This window comes from Poecile atricapillus, chromosome 19 (assembly GCF_030490865.1).
Source record: "Poecile atricapillus isolate bPoeAtr1 chromosome 19, bPoeAtr1.hap1, whole genome shotgun sequence".
Lineage (NCBI taxonomy): Eukaryota > Metazoa > Chordata > Aves > Passeriformes > Paridae > Poecile > Poecile atricapillus.
Window position 1 is genome coordinate 3,870,964 of NC_081267.1, and position 19,675 is coordinate 3,890,638.

General features: G+C 48.8%; 1 pseudogene; it reads right to left on the bottom strand.

Annotated features, from left to right (window-relative positions):
* Positions 1 to 19,675, bottom strand: part of LOC131586325 (uncharacterized) — a 1,027,770-nt pseudogene that overhangs the window by 806,906 nt on the left and 201,189 nt on the right.

Sequence of the window (19,675 nt, forward strand, 5' to 3'; positions counted from 1 at the left end):
CTTTGGCTGATCCCGGCCCGGTGCTGAGCCCAGCAGAGCCCTGGCAGAGCCCAGAGCAGCCTCAGCATCCGCAGAGCCCGGCTGCAAGGAGAGAAAGCAGAAACCGCCCGTCAGCTGAAGGCTCCTGTCCCCTTGTCCCAGCCAGCCGCGGTGCCCAGGCCATGCTGGCCGTGCTCAGAGCTGGGCCCAAAGCTGCCCATCACTGCTGCCTTTGGGAGCAGAGCAGGAGGGCAGGACATGTGCCCAGCCTGCAGCCAGCCACGGCAGATCCAGCCCCTCAGCAGCTGCCCAGAGCGGGATGCTCCTGTGCCCGCTGCCATCTCCCAAAAGCTCTTGTCCCACCCATGCCAGGGAGATGAGGACCCACCTCACACCATCCGCTGCCAGAAGAAAAGCTGGTCCCAAACGATGTCCTCAGTCTTCTCCAAGGGCACGGCCCATCCACGCCACAGCTGATCCCAAGCACTTCCTGATCCAGCCTGGATCCCACCTAGAACGCTTCCTTTAGAAAAACAAACAACAAATTAATGAAAATAGGTTACAGACAAAAAGGGGAAACAAGAAAAATGGTAAAAAATCTTATCTCTGTCAGAAACTTGAGCAAGGCCCAACCCCTACATTCTGGGGAAAAACCCACCCATGGGTGAGGGAAGCCCATGCTTTCTCCCTTTCCCCCTGCACTGTCCCCCAAAATCACGGTGATCCCAAAGCAAAGCAGGGGAGTGGAGCAGCCCAAGCCCTTCCTTGCCTGCACAGCAAAGCAGCCGTGCTCAGGTTCTGGAGTCCCACCTGTGCTCCTGCCATGGGGGTTTGTTTGTGTCGGGCTGGCTGCCCCAGCCCCAGCCCGGGGCACGGTGGGTGCTGGGGGCTGTTGGCAGGGCCAGGATCCCACTCCCATTTCGTAACCACCCCAGCCCATGCCCCTAGCCCTGCCAAAAACCAGCTGGGCAGCCACTGAGGAATCAGTTGCATCTGCCCCAGTGAAGGGGAAACCTTTGGTTCCCGGCCAATGCTCAAATCTGGGAGCATCCCCCTGGGTCTGGACTGACCTGAAAATTCACTGTGGAGCCTGGCTTTGAAGAAGGTGCCAGAATCAAAGTCCATCATCACCAGCTCCCGCTGGCCAGGTGGAGGAAGAGGATGTCATCCTTGCTGTTTTCCTCCATGTCTCCAGCAGCAGCAGCAGCCCCACCTGGTCCAGTTTCTCCAGGGGCTCCTTCTTCCCTGGGGTGACACCAGGCTGTCAAGGTTCTGCCCAGGGCCCGGCTGTCAGTGAACCAGGACAAGCAAAACCAGCTCAGATGGTGCCCACCAGTGCTGGGCAGAGCAGCTCAGCTCCAGCACAAGGGCTGTGTGTTCCCATTTGATGAGCCCAGTGCAGTGACACAGGCAGGACAAAAAAGTCTGGGTTTCTTTGCTGCTGATTGCCAGGGCATGTGTGGAGCTGTAACTTACCAGGTCCCTGCATCACTGTGCCTGTGGCTCTCTCCCTTCTTCTAGGGCTGATGAATATCCTGCATCCAGGGATCATGGAACAGGTCTTCTAATGAGGGCCTGTCCAAGAAGTGCAGGGATAAACACCACCTGATCAGAAGCTGGCAATCTGGGGAGAGAAACCACAAACCACTGGTCAGTTGGAGAAGGCTCCAGTCTGCTTTGCCCTATTCCCATGCCCAGGCCATGCTGGATGTGCTCAGAGCTGGGCCTAAACTTTCCCATTAATTTTTTTGTTTTGGAGGAGAGCAGGAGAGCAGGACATGTGCCACCTCCTCAGCAGCTGCCAGAGCGGGATGCTCATGAGCCCGCTGCTGTCTCCCAACACTGGTGTTCCCCCCATGCCCAGAGATGAGGATTCACCTTGGGAGAGCCGTTGTGGCAGCGGGAGCTGGCCCCATCTGATGTTCCTGCCCCTCCTGAAAGGGTGCTCCCCGCAGACCATCTCGTGCAGCAGGATGCCCAGGGTCCAGACGGTTGCTGCCTCGCCATGGTACCACCCAAAGTCGTTCCATTCCGGGGGGCTGTATGATGGTGTTCCTATGGAATATGGATGGAGCTCATCAGGGGGATGCTGCTGCTCCCAGAGCCTGACCCCAGCATCCCTGGGCATGTGGGGGCTCCCCCAGTGGCCCATGGGGTGACCTGCTGCCCTCTCGCCAGCACCTGGGTACAAACCCAGGGCTGGAAAAGAAGCCACTGGTGCTGGAAGGGGGCAGCAGAAACCCTGGCAAGGCCTGACCATGACACACAAAGGGAAATACCCACTCAGTGCTGGGGAAAAACCATACCCACATCCTCCCTGCTAGCATTGCCCAAAAAAAATTTTGAAGCAAAGCAAACCAGGTGAGCAGAGCAGTCCAAGCCCATTCTCACCTGCACACCAAACCAGCTGGTGCACAGATCCTGGCTCCCCCTCTCTGCTACCCCCACCCACTGAGGATTTTATCAGGCTGGCTGCCCCAGCTCCAGTCCTGGGCAGAGTGGCAGGCAAAGGCTGCCAGCAGGGCTGTAAGATGGGTCCCCACCCAGCTCTGCTCAAAAGCAACTTGGCTGAAGACACAGACCTGTGACTGGCAACAAAAGGGAGAATCCCTGCTGCCACACCCAGGTTGGGCCAGGAGATGTTGGGCCAGGAGATGCCAGGACCAGGAGCCTGCCCTTGTGTGGGCTCACCTGCAAATTGAGTGTAGGCTGTCTCCTGCAGGTAGGTGCCACAGCCAACGTCTATCAGTTTTGCCTGGCCGGTGTCCAGGTCTACCAAGATGTTGTCTGGTTTTATGTCTCGGTGCAGGACCCCGTAGCTGGTGCAGTGCCGCACGGCTGCCAGGACCTGCCGGAACAGCTCCCGCGCCTCTTCCTCGGACAGGAACCTCCGTGCCCGAATGAAGTGCCGCAGGTCCTGACACCGCTCCGGGCGCTCCAGCACCATAACAATGTAGCTGGGGAGCTCAAGCCACTCCAGCAGCTGCACCACACCGGGGAAGCCTGTGGACACCTTGTCCAGCAGCACTATCTCCAGTGGTGCGCTGGTGCCGTCGGGCTGCGGGAGGAGCACGGTGCCGTCAGTGGGGCTGAGGCCGTGCCAGGGCTCGGGAAGCCCTCAGCCAGCCCGGGATGCTCTGTGCCCTCCGCTGGCCCCATGCTCGCTCTCCCTCCAGGTGTCCTGGCAGCTCCCACCCTGCCGGGCCCCGGCTCATCCCCGCCCGGCACGCCCCGGCTTCTGCCGCTGGCCCCGCTCACTCACCAGCTCGCCCCAGTGCCGGACGCGGTTCCGTGGCACCTTTTTGATGGCCACCTGTAAGCCAAAGGGAACAGCGGATTCAGCTCACCGCCCGTCGTGTCCAGCCCCATCCTACTCCTCCGCCCCCTTCTCCTCCTCCGCCCCCTCCGCCCGCTCCTCCTCCTCCGCCCGCCGCTGGCCCCTCTGCTCACCGGGAGTCCGTCCGAGAGCCGAGTGGCTGCGAAAACTCTGCCAAAGCCGCCGCGTCCCAGCAGTGAACCCACTCGGTACCGCTGCTGCAGGGCCTCCTGCGCCTTCCCTGGGGAAGAGACGCGGCCGTCAGTGCTCGGCCCGGGGCCAGGAACGGCCCCCGAGCGCTCCCCGACCTCCCCGGGCCGGGCATCCGCAGGCGTTCGCTCTTTGGAACGCGACAGCGGCGGCTCGGGGCCGGCGGCCGCGCTGCTGAGCGGCGGGGGAAGGCTGGCGCTGCTCGGGGCCGGGGAAGCCGCAGCGGAGGTGGCGGCAGCAGCCGCGCCACCTGTGTCCTTAGCGGGCCCCGGGAGGAGCCAGGGCCAGGGCCGCGGCCGGGGCCGGGGTCGGGCCAGGCGGAGCCAAAGGGCAGCGATGCCGCCCCAGCCCCAGGCAATGATGCCCGCCCAGCAGCGCCAGCGCCAGCACAGCCAGAGCTGGGCGGAGGCGAGACCGCGGGGGGATGCTCGGGGCCGGGGACAGGGCCGGGGCCGGGGCTGCTTTGCCCGGGGCCGGGGGCGAACCGGGGGCATGGCCCGGGTGGGCACGGGGAGAGGGAAACTGGAAGGGAATGAGACACAGGAAAAGGGAGAGCGGGAGAGGATGCAGGACAGTGGGAGAGGGAGAAGAGAGACAGGGAATTGATAAATTCGCTGCTTTCGCTGCTTTTGCTGCTTTCGCTGCAGCCGCTGCTGCCGCTGCAACTGAAGCACCGGGACCGTTTGTCCCCGTGTCCGTTTGTCCGTTGCCCGCTCGGCCCCGCCCCGAGCCCCGCGCTCCCCGGGCAGCCCCTGAGCCTGGCCAAACACGGGAACTTTGCCCTGGTGAGCCAAGAGCCAGAGTCTGGACTCCTGCACAGGGGCACAGCAATGCCCTTGGCTGCTGCTGTGCCTTGTCCCTGCTGAGGGTCAGACACTGTCTGAGCACATTCCCTGAATGCAGAATTTGCACCTGAGCCAAGCACTGCACTTGTGTCTCCAGCATTGCTTTCCAAGTAAAACAGGGGGAGTCAAACTGGGTATAGCTCATGGTATTTTACAGTGTCTAAAACTTGCCAAATCTCAGATCTTAGAGGTGAGATCCATTTGGAATGAATGGGATGGAGAAACAGTGCAAGATGGAAAAGGGAAACATAAAAATAAATAGAGAAAAATAGAAAAAAACATATTGGTTGTTTCTTTGGATTTTATTTTCATTTCTTAAAAAAGCTGTTTCAATTTTTCCAGAATCTCCTTCCCAGTCCTGTCCTTTCCAAAAACCTGTCCTGGAGAACAAGGCACAGCTCCTGTCACAAGATGTGCCCCCAGCTGCAGCTTCTCTTGGCTTCCCACACTGTGAATGCAGCACAACTCTTGCAGCAAAGCAGGACAAATATCTGAAGAACTTGACAACTTGTTCTTTCTTTTCCTTGTGCACTGGGGAGTTGTGCCATTGGTGAGGTTTTCATTGTTCCTCTTCTACCCAAAGAAAACATGATGGGCTGCCAGGAATTGTTGGGGAATACAAGCCTGGCTGAATGTGGAGAAAGAATCTCCAGAGCCTGCAGCCAGCAGTGGAGAGCTCATCATTCCAATAGCCCCATGGACATCTTGAAAGTGATCTGGAATGTGAAGATGGGCTGACAGAGGGAGTTTGTTTCTGTGTTCAGTTTAGATGATTCTACATGTCTTGCAGTGGTAGAAATCAAGAGCACAATCAGGTGATGATAAGCACCAGAACATGATAAGCTGGAGCTCTCAGTGGATGAGAGAAAGACAGTGAAAAGGAGAAATGCAGGGAATGACTTGGTGAACTTTGTGTGTAAGAAGGGTCATTTTTTCATATTTTGTGGGATTTTTCTTGATTTTTGTGGGATATTCTAGAGATTTGGTGGAATGTTTCTGGAATTTGGTAGGGTTTGGGAATATTTACGGATTTTTTTTTAATTTTTTGCAATTTTGTAGTAAGTTATCCCAATTTGGTGGGATTTTGCAAAAGTTTACATAATTTTGTGTTATTTTTATGAAATTGTAAACTATTTTGAGGAGACAGGAGGAATTTTGAGGGATTTTTCTTGATTTTGTGGAATTTTGTGGAGATTTGGTGGGATGATTCTGGAATTTGCTAGGGTTTTCAGAACATTTAGGGAGTTGTGTGTGATTTTTCTGCAACTTTCTGGGATTTTGTGGAGACATGAAGAATTTTGCGGTATTTTCTTAAATTTTGTGAAAATTTGTGGGGATTTGGTGGGATGTTCCTGGAATTTTCTGGGGTTTTGAGAAGATTTCTGCAATTTTGTGGGATTTTTCTTGAATTTTGTGGGATTTTTATTGATTCTTGTGGGATATTCAAGAGATTTTGTAAGATATTACTGGAATTTGTTAGGGTTTTGGGAAGATTTAGAGATTTTTGGTTTTGTTTTTTCAATTTTGTGGGATGTTTTTTGAGTTTTATGGGATCTTGCAAAAGTTTAAATAATTTTGTTGGATTTTCAGGAATCTAGAAGGATTTTTAGAAGACTTGAAGAATTGTGAGGGATTTTTCTTAGATTTTGTGGTATTTTGTGGAGATTTGCTGGGATGTTTCTGGAATTTGGTGGGGTTTTTCAGAACATTTAGGGAATTGTGTGGGATTTTTCTGCAATTTGGTAGGATTTTTCTTGGATTTTGTAGGATATTGAGGAGATTTTTTGGGAGTTTTGTGGAATTTTGAGGGATTTTGAGGAGACATGAGGAATTTTGAGGTATTTTTTAGATTTTTTAGAAATTTTTTAGATTTTCTGGGATGTTCATGGAATTTGGTAGGGTTTTGAGAAGATTTCTGCAATTTTGTGGGATTTTATGGAGACTTGAAGAATTTTGTGGGATTTTTCTGAAATTTTGTGGAAATTTGTGGCGATTTGTTGGGATGTTTCTGGAATTTTGTGGGATATTTTTGTACTGTTGTGGAAATTTCTGGTATTTTGTGGGATTTTGAGAAGACTTGAAGAATTTTGTTGGATTTTTCTTATATATTGTGGAATTTTGTGGCGATTTGGTGGGATGTTTCTGGAATTTGGTAGGGTTTTCAGAACATTTAATTAATTGTGTGGGATTTTTTCTGCAATTTAGTGGGATTTTTCTTGAATTTTGTAGGATATTGGGAAGAGTTGGTGGGAGTTTTGTAGAATTTTGAGGGATTTTGAGGAAACATGCGGAATTTTGAGGTATTTTCTCAGATTTTGTGGAAATTTGTGGCGATTTGGTGGGATGTTTCTGGAATTTTGTGGGATTTTTTTGTACTGTTGTGGAATTTTCTGGTATTTTGTGGGATTTTGAGGAAACTTGTCAAATTGTGAGGGAATTTTCTTAGATTTTGTGGAATTTTTTGGCGATTTGGTTGGATGTTTCTGGAATTTGGTAAAGTTTTGAGAACATTTAATGAATTGTGTGGGATTTTTCTACAATTTAGTGGGATTTTTCTTGGATTTTGTAGGATATTGAAGAGATTTTGTAGGATTTTCCTTGAATTTGGTGGGATTTTGTGGAGACTTGAAGAATTTTCAGGTATTTTCTAAGATTTTGTGGAAATTTGTTTAGATTTTCCGGGATGTTTCTGGAAATTGTTGGGGTTTTGAGAAGATTTCTGCAATTTTGTGGGAGTTTTCTTGAATTTTGTGGGATCTTGTCGAGACTTGAAGAATTGTGATGGATTTTTCTTAGATTCTTTAGAATTTTGTGGAGTTTTTGTGGGATGTTTCTGGAATTTGCTGGGGTTTTCAGAACATTTAATGAATTGTGTGGGATTTTTCTGGAATTTGGTGGGATTTTTCCTGCATTTTGTAGGATATTGGGGAGATTTTGTGGGAGTTCTGTGGAATTTTGAGGGAATTTGAGAAGACATGAGGAATTTTGAGTTATTTTCTTAGATTTTGTGGAAATGAGTGGGGATTTTGTGGGATGTTACTGGAATTTGGTGGGGTTTTGAGAACATTTCTGTAATTTTGTGGGATTTTTCTTGAATTTTGTGGGATTTTGTGGAGACTTCAAAAATTTGGAGGGATTTTTTCTTAGATTTTTTGGAAATCTGTGGCGATTTTGTGGGATGTTTCTGGAACTTGTTTGTGTTTTCAGAACATTTATGGAATTTTGTGGGATTTTTCTTGAATTTTGTTGGATATAGGGGAGATTTTGTGGGAGTTTTGTGGAATTTTGATGGATTTTGAGGAGACATGAAGGATTTTGTGGGATTTTTCTTAGATTTTGTGGAAATTTGTGGAGATTTTGTCGGATGTTTCTGGAATTTGTCTGTGTTTTCAGAACATTTATGGAATTGTGTGGGATTTCTCTGCAATTTTCTTGGTTTTTTCTTGAATTTTGTAGGATATTGAGAAAATTTTGTGAGGTGTTTCTGGGATATGGTAGGGTTTTGAGAAGTTTTCTGCAATTTTGTAGGATTTTTTTTTTTGAATTTTTTTGTGATTTTGAGGAGACTTGAAGAATTATAAGTGATTTTTCTTAGATTTTGTGGAAATTTGTGGAGGTTTTGTGGGATGTTTCTGGAATTTGGTAGTGTTTTCAGAATATTTACGGAACTATTTGGGATTTTTCTGCAATTTTGTGGGATTTCAGCTATTTTGTAAAATATTGAGGAGATTTTGTGGAAGTTTTGTGGAATTTTGAGGGATTTTGAGGAGACATGAAAAATTTTTAGTTATTTTCTTTGATTTTGTAGAAATTTGTGGGGATTTAGTGGTATGTTTCTGGAATTTGCTGGGGTTTTGAGAACATTTAATCAATTGTGTGGGATTTTTCTGCAATTTGGTGGGATTTTTCTTGAATTTTTTAGGATATTGAGGAGATTTTGTGGTAGTTTTATGGAATTTTGAGGGAATTTGAGAAGACATGAAGAATTTTGAGGTATTTTCTCAGATTTTGTGGAAATTAGTGGAGATTTGGTGGGATGTTTCTGGAATTTGCTTGGGTTTTCAGAACATTTGATGAATTGTGTGGGATTTTTCTGCAATTTTGTGGGATTTTTTCTTGAATTTTTCAGGATATTGGGGAGATTTTGTGGAAGTTTTGTGGAATTTTGAGGGATTTTGAGGAGACATGAAGTATTTTGAGGGATGTTCTTAGATTTTGTGGAAATTTGTTTAGATATTCTGGGATGTTTCTGGAATTTGTTGGGCTTTTGAGAAGATTTCTGCAATTTTGTGGGATCTTGTGGAGAGTTGAAGAATTGTGAAGGATTTTTCAGAGCTTCTTTGGAATTTTGTGGAGATTTGGTGGGATGTTTCTGAAATTTGGTTGGGTTTTGAGAAGTTTTCTGCAATTTTGTTGGAGTTTTTTCTGGAATCGTGAAAGATTTTGTGGAGACTTGAAGAATTTTGTGGGATTTTTCTGAAATTTTGTGGAAATTTGTGGCGATTTGGTGGGATGTTTCTGGAATTTTGTGGGATTTTTTTGTACTGTTGTGGAATTTTCTGGTACTTGGTGGGATTTTGAGGAGACATGAAAAATTTTGAGGGATTTTTCTTCGATTTTGTGTGATTTTGTAGAGATTTTGTGGGATGTCTCTGGAATTTGGTGGGGTTTTCAGAACATTTAGGGAATTGTGTGGGATTTTTCTGCAATTTTGTAAGATTTTTCTTAGATTTTCCTTGATTTTTGTTAGATTTTGTGGAAAGTGGTGGAGATTTTGAGACATTTCTGGAATTAGATGGGGTTTTGAAAAGATTTAGGCAATTTTGTGGTATTTTTTTCTGGAATTTTGTGGGATCTTGATTTTTGTGGGATATTGAGGAGATGATGTGAAATCTTTCTGGAATTTTGAGGGCTTTGGAGGAGACAAGAAGAATTTGGTGAGGGATTTTTCTTAGATTTTGTGGAATTCTGTGAAGGTTTTGTGCGATTTTGCTGGAATTTTCTGGAATTTTGAGAAAATGGAAAGAATTTTGTGGGATTTTTCTTGATTTTTGTGGGATATTGAGGAGATTTTGTGAGATGTTTGGAATTTGGTAGGGTTTTGAGAAGATTTCTGCAATTTTGTGGGATTTGTCTTGAATTTTGTAGGATATTGAGAAGATTTTGTGGGAGTTTTCTGGAATTTTGAGGGATTTTTAGGAAACATGAAGAATTAGGGGGTATTTTCTTCGATTTGGTGGAAATTTGTGGGGATTTTGTGGGATGTTTCTGGAATTTGGTGGGCTTTTGAGAAGATTTAGGGAAATTTTGTGGGATTTTTCTTGAACTTTGTGGGATTTTGTGGAGACTTGATGAATTATGAGGTATTTTTCTTAGATTTTTTTGGAATTTTGTGAACATGTTCTGGGATGTTTCTGGAATTTGGTAGGATTTTGGGAAGATTTTGTGGGATTTTTTTTAATTTTTTGCACTTATGTGGGATTTTTTGGGAATTTTGTGGCATTTTTCTTGATTTTTGTGGGATATTCAGGAGATTTGGTGAGATGTTTCTGGAATTTGGTAGGGTTTGGGGAAGATTTAGGCCTTTTTTTTAGTTTCTCTCAATTTCGTGGGATTTTTTTGCAATTTCGTGGGATTTTGCAAAAGTTTAAATATTTTTGTGGGATTTTTTTCTGGAATCTTGAGAAATTTTGAGGAGACTTGGAAAATTTGGTGGGATTTTTCTTAGATTTTGTGGAAATTTGTGGCGATTTGGTGGAATGTTTCTGGAATTTGGTGGGGTTTTCAGAACATTTAGGGAGTTGTGTCAGATTTTTTCTGCAATTTGGTGGGTTTTTTCTTGAATTTTGTAGGATATTGAGGAGATTTTGTGGGAGTTTTGTGGAATTTTGAGGGAATTTGAGGAGACGTGAAGAAATTTGAGGTATTTTGTTTGATTTTGTGGAAATTCGTGGGGATTTTGTGGGATGTTTCTTGAATTTGGTGGGTATTTGTGAAGATTTCTACAATTTTGTGGGATTTTGTAGAATTTTGTGGGATTTTTCTTGATTTTTCTAGGATATTCAAGAGATTTTGTCAGATGTTTCTGGGATTTGGTAGGGTTTTGGGAAGATTAAGGGGATTTTGTTTTTTGTTTTTTCAATTTTGTGCGATTTTTTTGAGTTTTGTGGGATTTTGCATAAGTTTAAATAATTTTGTGAGATTTTTGTGGAATTTTGTGGAATTTTGTGTAGACTTGAAGAATTTTGTGGGATTTTTCTTAGATTTTGTGGAAATTTATGGAGATTTTGTGGGATGTTTCTGGAATTAGATAGGGTTTTTTCTTGATTTTTGTAGGATATTGAGGAGATTTTGTGAGATGTTTCTGGAATTTGGTAGGGTTTTGAGGAGATTACTGCAATGTTGTGGTATTTTTCTGGAATTTTGTGGGATCTTTCTTAAATTATGTGGGATTTTGTGGAAACTTGGAGAATTTTGTTGGATTTTTCTTAGATTTTGTGGAAATTTGTGGAGATTTTGTGGGATGTCGTAGAAATCTGATAGGGTTTTCTTGCCGCGGCGGCGGAAAGCCCGGAGCACCGCGACTTCTCCAGAAGCAGCCTTGAGAAAGGCTGGCCCGAAGCGCATGTGAGCAGCTTCGAGCAGTCGAGTGATTCCAGCTCAGCTCAGTAATAGTATAGTGATTTCAGCTCAGCTCAGTAATAGTATAGTGATTCCAGCTCAGCTCAGTAATAGTATAGTGATTCCAGCTCAGCTCAGTAATAGTATAGTGATTCCAGCTCAGCTCAGTAATAGTATAGTGATTTCAGCTCAGCTCAGTAATAGTATAGTGATTTCAGCTCAGCTCAGTAATAGTATAGTGATTTCAGCTCAGCTCAGTAATAGTATAGTGATTCCAGCTCAGCTCAGTAATAGTATAGTGATTTCAGCTCAGCTCAGTAATAGTATAGTGATTTCAGCTCAGCTCAGTAATAGTATAGTGATTCCAGCTCAGCTCAGCTCAGCTCGGCAGCGGCGGCGGCAGGCAACACAGGAAGCAGGGATGAGACAGCTGGTCCAGCGTTCCACCGAGGCACAAGCCTTTATTCAGGCAAAGCTTCGGCAAAGGGTGCCGGTAACAGCGAATCTCCCGAACAGAGGAAAACCCGGGATATTTATGGGGAAGGAGAGGGGCGGGGGGAAGCCCGAGATACCTGTATCGGGGTGGGACAGCAGGGGGGAACACCAATGAAACACAACAGTTTAACATAACTAACTCAAAGACCCCTGGGAGCGACATTGTGTCGCTATTACAGCGAAGTATCTCCTCTCCAGGGGAGAGCCAGTATCTCGGGCCCAGCGGGCTCCTCTGTACCCACACTTCCCCATATTAACATAGAGTGTTGCATTTTAAACTCTAAAAAGCTTTACAAGTTCTTTCCTTGTTTCTTGACCTTTGGACTTTCTATCAGCAGAAGGACATTGTTTTACCAATCAGGGATTCTCCTTTAGCTGGCTAGGCTATTGTTCTTTGGTCATATAGTAACTAGTACTCAGTATCTTATGACTCAAAGCAAGCTTTCATTTCTATTTCGATTCTAGGCTTCATACCTTCAGAATCTTTTGTTAAACAATCATATTCGCAAGGTTTCCCTGTTTCATCTTCCCCAACATAAACTGTCACTTTTAATATAAATTAGAAGCTAATTTGAATATTTCTAAGTGTAATTCCTCTGTTAAATCAAAAAGTCATAGGTTAAAAATTAGATTAAATACTGTATAACTGCTGTTCTTTTGCTAAACTGTGAAGTTGAAGGTATCAATTAATGGTTAAGGTATAAGTGAAGTCCTGTTAAGTTTGACCTCTGTTAAGTTCTTAGGCCATATTCCTTTTATCCTTGACCTCACTGTCCTTTTGTCACAGACACACACACATACGGACAGTTCTGGGTTCATTTCTGGATGGATTTGGATTGCCTGGATTTTGTTTGGTTTTGCTGTTGCTTTGTTTCCTTGCTGTGCCTGAAGTGTCCAGTCAGGAGCAGAGTGACTCTTGCAAAGGAACTTTGTGCTGCTGGTGCTTAATATTAAATCTGGTTTTTGCTGCTCCCTTGCTGGGGATTTTTTAGGCACTCTCAAGCCCTCGTTGGTGACAGGGTGAAGGAGCCCTGGCCCAGGCTCTGGCCCTGGGGGACACAGGGACGCTGCTGAGAGTCCCTGTCCCCCTGTCCCACCCCCACAGCCCTGGCCCCCACCCCCGTGTCAGGCTCTGGGGTCGATCTCATGGAACATCCTCTGGGGAGGCTGCAGTGCCAGGGGCAGGGGGACCCAGGGGGACAGGGGATCTCGCTGTGCACGAGCAGTCTTGGACTTCTCTGTGGGGAATGGTGAGGGGGGGGATGGGGCACAGTGACCTCCCCAGTGACCTCACACAGCCCCTGGGATGTCACACAGCAACATGTGATGTCACAGCCCACACTGGGAAGCCCCTGTGATGTCACAGAGCCAACTCTGGGACGTTCTCATGTGTTGTCATATAGCTGTACTGTGATGTCACAGAAGACTCTGTGATGTCACAAAGTCACCTTGTGATGTCACAGTCTGTTCTGTGATGCCACAGCCGGCTCTGTGATATCACAGAGCCACCCTCGATGACTGCAGTCTGCTCTATGGCATCACAACCTCATCTATGAGGTCACAGCAAACTGTGATGCCACAACCTTATCAGTGATGTCACACAACCATCTCTGTGATGTCATACAGCCACGCTGTAATGTCACAGCACAAACTTCAACCTCACAGCCAGGTCTATGATGTCATACAGCCATGCCATGATGTCACAACTTGCTCTGTGATGTTAAAAAGTCTCCTCTATGATGCCGTAGCTGCTCAGTGACCTCACACAACAAACTCTGTGATGTCACAGCCCCATCTGTGACCTCACACAACCCACTCGGAGCTGTCACACAGCCCCTATCTCACATCACAGCTGCTCTGGGGCTCCAGGACACAGCCACAGAGGTGCCGCTGTGACACAGCCCCCTCTGGGACATCCCACAGCCCCTGCCAGTGCTGAGCTCCTGGGAGCTCTGTCTGGGCCTGCTGGTGTCCCTGAGCTGCCCTGGCAGGGCCCCAGCCCTGCTGGGCTGTGCTCAGGAGCTGCTCCTGGCCAGAGCTGTCTCTCTGCAGCGCTGCCCTTGCCAGGAGCTGCCTCTGGGCCAGGAGCCCGGCCCAGCTCAGCAGCACAGACACAGCACCAGCACTTTCATCACCCTCTCGGGTCTTTGAGGCTCTTTGCATCACACTCAGTCCCTCAGAGTGTGCTCCAAAAACTTCTCAAGAACTCGAAGTCAGATGGAAACACTGAAGTTTCTTGTAGTTGAAATGAGAGACACGAGTGAGAAAGCGTCCCCAGGTTCCAGGTAGAGCAGAAGACTGGAGGCCCTGATGGCAGCTGGGGACAAGCAAGGGAAAGGTGTCTGTGGTGCTGAGCAAAGCTGGATGTGTTTCAGGAATGCCAAGGGCCAAGGGCTGAGCCCCAGCCCCTGGCAAGGCAGATGCTGTCCCTCCCTCATTGCTCAGGGCTCTTCCCGGGGCACTGGCATGTGGGGATGTGCAATGCCAAGGGCAGCACCATGGGGCGGCCCCTGCCAGGCTGCTGAGCAGGGACAAGGAGGCAATGAGGCCCCAGGGCTGCCAGGGTCACTTGTCCCCTGCTGGCCTCAGGCCCAGGGCCAGCAGCCATGGCCCAAGGGCTGCACAAGTTGCCTCTGGCAGGGCCTTGAAGCTGCACAGCCCTGAGCCCTCAGCCTCTGCCTGCTGCTAATGTGATGAGGCCTCCAAACCCCATCCTGGGAGATTTTTGGGTCCTCTCCATGGCCTGTGAAAATGGAAACACTGGTCAAAGTTATTTTCTCCAAAATCTTGCAGTGACAGGGATGAATATCTTTAAAGTGATCAAGAGTTAAATTATATTTTTTAGAAGGAGGAAAAATTTTAATCAGGTATTTTATGAGAGTGGCACAAAACTGCAACTGCTTTTCCAGACAAGTCGATGCCCCATCCCAAGAATGCTCCAAGAGCAGGAGCTCTGTGCAACCTGACACAGTGAAAGCCCCTCCCATCCCCAAGGATGGAATTCCTGTTGTGTAGGTTCTCTGATGTGCTGGGTGCCCTCACAGTGCTCCTGGCCAGAATGTCTGCTGAGGGCCAGCCAGGCTGCTGCAGTGGCACTGACCTCACAGCCATCACCACTGCAGCCATGTCCCCTGGGCCTGGCTCTCCCCTTTCCTCTGCCCCTGCCTTGTCTCTGCTGCCATGAAGAGTTGTTTCATTATTATCTTGTCCCCAGGGTGCTGGGGCCAATTGCTTCCCAGTCAGGCTCCTGGAGCAGCAGTGGCTTTTCAGAGCCCAGCCAGAAATGAGCCCTGAAGCAGCAGCTCTGCTGTGCTGGCCACCAGGCCGGGGTGCCAAGGGAGCCTTCTGGCCATGGCCTGGAAGCAGCTGCTGCTGCCAAGGTGCCTTTGGTGCCTCAGGCTGTCCCTGGCACAGCTCCCAGCACGGCACTCTGCACTTGTGCCCGAGCCCTTCCCTGGGTTGGGGCTGGCCTGGGGCTTTTCCTGCAGCGGGATCTGCCCTGGGCATGGCACAGGAAAGGCAGTTCCTGTTGGAGCAGGAGGCTGTGCCTGGAATGGGCTCAAACAACTCCAGCAAGGCCCTGTTTACTTCAAAATTGCTTCCTAGAGCACTATAGTCTAATAATTGTTATAGCTCTTATACTGTGGAGTAAATAAATCTTTTTCTTTATTTACTCTGTGGTGTAAATAAATCATGTTCAGAATCAGTCACAGTTGTATTTATATAAATGTATCTGATATTCCATTGTTAATCATGTGGGACAAATTGCATTACGGTTCAATTCTACATGTCCAATATTTACACATAAACCTCTGACAAACTCGGGCTGGGATTGAATCCAGCTGCTCCCAGTCTCCTCTCTTACAAAGAATTTAAAAGTCTAGGTGACTTGGAGGAGTTTGAGGATTCCTGGTGGCTGTTTGGTGTAATTTCTCCACCTCATGACTCAGCAGGACTTTCTCCAATAAAGAAATAAAGCTTTAGCCTGAAGCTCCCACTCTGCACATGACAGGAAGCCCTGGGAGTGTCTGTGACATCCCGGCTCTTTGGCAGCCTGGGGACTCCTGGGATGTCACCATGGGGTCCCTGGGTGCCTGTGACAAAGCGGTGCCTTTGCAGCCCAAGGTCCTCTAGGATGTCACCATGGAATTGCTGTGACTGCATCTGACCACACGGCTCTTCAGCATCCCCAGAAACCCCTGGGAGGTCTCTGTGGAGCCCCTGTCTGTGCCTGTCTCAGGCCTGGAGCCAGAGCCCGTTGCCATGGAAACCATTTGCAGTCCCATCCCCAGGCTCATGGGATCACAGAGCCACAGAATTGGCTGAGTTGGGAGGGACCCATGGGGATCCTCCAGTCCAACTGCTGGCCCTGCACAGGACACCCCAACAATCCCAGCCTGGGCCTGGCAGCACTGGCCAAACGCTGCTGGAGCTCAGCCAGCCCTGGAGCTGGGAGCCTTCCCTGGGGAGCCTGTTCAGTGCCCCAGCAGCCTCGCGGGAAAAACCTTTTCCTCACATCCAGCCTAAACCTGCCCGCCTCAGCTCCAGCCGCTCCCTCCACTCCTGTCTGTGGGCACCAGAGGGAAGAGGTTCCCACAGCCCCCAGCCAGGGACCCGCTCCCAAGGCTGCTGCCATGGCAACCAGGCCTGGCACCAGCTGGGATGCTCGGTTTCCATGGGCTGGGCTTCAGGAATGGCATTCCCCAATTTCCTGCTCCCACTGAAACCACACTGCTGCTCGCTTCCCTAATGCCTCTAATGGAAAGCCCACAAGGCAAAGATCCCATGCTGGGATAAGAACAATTTATTGAGAAGAGCAACGGGATAAGGAACAAACAGGAACAGAAAAAAATTGGAAAACAGAAGGGATAAGACAATCTATTCACAGGGAAAACTAAAATGCCACCAACTGGCTCTTCCTGGCTACGTATTTCCTCCTGTCTGGAAAAGACACTTTTCTCATCTGGTGAGAGAGAGGGAGTCCTTTTCCTGCCCCTGGCAATGACTTGAGATTGAATTGAATATAATGACAAGGACATGGTCAGACTCTCATGGTCTTTGATCTCACATCATGTCATTGCCATGGGCAGGAAAAGGTACAGGTGTCTTCCCAGCATGGACCACAGGGAACATGGATCACCAGGTCTCTTCCCAACGTGGATCCTCCAAGGGGGGATGAAGCTGGAGCAGTGCACAAAGCTCTTCCTGCGCTTGGGGCACTCACAGGGCTTCCGTTACCTGTGCCTCCGTTGGTGTTTGGTCAAGTTAGACCTGTCTGAGAAGCTCTTCCTGCACTTGGGACACTCGTAGGGCCTTTCCCCAGTGTGGATGCGTTTGTGGGTATTGAGGCTGGAGCTGCAGCTGTAGCTCTTCCCACATTCCCCACACTCATAGGGCCTCTCCCCAGTGTGGATGTGCCAGTGGGTGACAAGGTTGGACTTCTGCTGGAAGCCCTCCCCACAGTCAGGGCAGCGGAAGGGCCTCTCATCCGTGTGAATCCGCTCGTGCCTGAGGAGAGTGGAGCTGGTCTGAAACCTCTTCCCACACTCACCACACTCGTAGGGCCTCTCCCCAGTGTGGATGCGCTGGTGGATGGTGATTTGGGATCTGAAGCTGAAGCCCTTCCCACATTCCCCACACTCGTAGGGCCATTCCCCAGTGTGGATCATCTGGTGGCAGATCAGGCTGTTGCTCCACCTGAAGCTCTTCCCACACTCCAAGCACTTGTAGGGCTTCTCCCCATCCTGAACCTGCTCATGGACCACCAGCTCAGAGCCCCGGCTGGATCTCTGGCCACTTTCCCGGCACAGGGTGGGTCTTTCCTCCTCAGAGCACCCTGGGATGGGTTTGGAGCCCCTCCTCCTGCGGGATCTCTGAAGCTTTTCCTCCCCATTGGATTCCTGCACTGTGGAGCTGCTCAGAACAGCCTCTTCCATGAGGTTCTGCCGTGGGGATTTTTCCTCCCTGGTCTCCATCCTCAGCTCCTTGTCTGGAGGAGGAAGGACAAGGAGAGGATGGGATTTGCCTCCGTGCCAGAGGGAAGGGGAAGGAGATCCCCGCAGTGCATCCCCGGCAGGACGGCGTCGGCAGCGGGGTTGTCCTTCAGCCGGGGGCCATGCTGGGCTGGGAGATGGAGCAGGAGAGAGGGGAAAGGGGCACTGACTTCCTCCTCACCTGCCTGGGTGTTCAGGGGCATCTTCCTCTTCCTTGCAGCCGCCTCCTCCATCCAGCCAAGATTTGGGAATGAGAAATCCTGGTTTGGGAGAAAACAATGAATGAGCACACTGACTTTGACCGTCCCTCTGTCCAAGTCCCTCTCTAGAAGTCACTGATCATCTGGGGTGTCTTAGTTTGAAAGGAAAGGTGTTTTCTAAGGAAAGGAGGAACCTCCATTAAAATAGATAAAAAATGTAGCCAACAACCCCCTCCGAATTATTATAATCTTGATATCAAAGTGATCTCAGATAAAGATATGGGAAGAGGAATAATAGTTCATTTCTAAACAAAGGAAAATGAAAATGCAGCAGTTAAAAAAAAAACAAAACAACAAAAAAAAAAAGCAACAAAAAACCATCCCACCAACAGTGTCAGAATACAACCTGACACCCTGTTGGTCAGGGTGCTGGTAGCAGTCTGATTAAATGGTGGCTGCAGTCCTCCTGGAGTGACAGATGTGGTTCTGTTGAAGCAATGATCCCATAGAAGACTGTAACTGACCTCTGAAGTTCCAGTGCTGTAGATGGATCCGGTCTCTTCTCTGGGAATCCAGTGGAGAAAGACTCCCTGTGGTGTTCTGATTCCCAGATTATATCCAGTCAGGAATGCTTGGCTCCTCCCCCTGGGTGGAGCATCTCACAATGGGATGATGTCATTTTATCAGTCCTGCAGTGAGACTCAATGGCCCATTAAGAGAAGATATCCCCCTGAAGGGAGGATGGGTGGTGGATGAGATAAAGAACACTGCCCCACCTGGTTTTAACAGCTGGCCCATTAACAGAAGACATCCCCCAGTTATGAGGGATGGGTCATAAAAGAGATAAAGAAAACTGCTCTACCAGGTTTTAACAGATGGTGAGAGAATACATACTTTTGGTTACATCTTGCATTTCAGCCCAAGACATTGGGTCCATAAAAATTTTACACCACCAAAATTCGGCCCTGAAAATGCCTTCCAGGAATTCCCATTTCTCTTCTCTCCCTTTTGGTGTTCAGAGGTATCCCCCCTCTCTTAGCTCCTGAGGGTCACGTGTGTATGGGAGTCTCCTGTCTACTCGGTCCTTGCCCTGCCCAGGCTGCTGGGAGTGCCAGGAATCTAAAAAGTTCCCCCAATTCCATCTTCCCACTTAGGGATGCTGGGAGCCCCCAGCGTCCCCCCCAGGGGGCATTTTCCACTCAGCTTTGGAGTTCTTCATTCTCCAAACATTTCCCCAAATAAACCTAACCCTTCAGGATATCTGGGCCAAGCTCCCCCTCCCCGGTCACCTGTGAGATGGGGGGTGATGATCCCACAGGTGGGGGGCTGTGAATTCAGGGAATGCTTGACCTCGTGCTTCCTTCTCCTTTCTCTGATCCTCCTTTGTCCCTCCTTCAGGCTCAAGAAGCTGCTCAAGGAATCAGAAGCAAAACTCCAAGTCCCTTGGAGCTTCAATCGGCCCCACTGAGGGCAGGGACTGCCAATGGCTCCCCAGGGACTGGTGAGAGCAGATCCTGGAGGCCAGGATTGCCAGGAGCCAAAGGCTCTGAGCAGGGAACTGCAATGCTGAGCAAGCCCTGGCTGGGTTGGAGGAAGCAGAAAGGCCAAGCCCTGAGCCCAGGCCTGGCACAGCAGGGCCTGTCCCTCACGGGTGGCTCGGGGCTCTTTGTGGGGCAGTGGGATGTGAGGGGCAGCAAGGACAAATGCCATAAACCTGTGTGACACTCCAGATCCTTATGGAACCAAGGGGCCAGTGTGACACCATGGGAAGTTGTGGAACCAAGGGGATCATTGTGGCACTCTTGGGCCCATGGAACCAAGGAACCAGTGGGACACTGTGGGGCTTCATGGAAACAAGTGGTCACTGTGAGCCTGCAGGGCTGTAACACCCCAGAACACTTCAATGCTGGTGGTAACCAAAGGTTCCTGTGCTTGAGTTTGGTGCACAGGAGAAACACCCACCAGATCTTCTCAAGATGGTCAGATGTAAAGAATATTCTTGGTAGGAAGGGACCC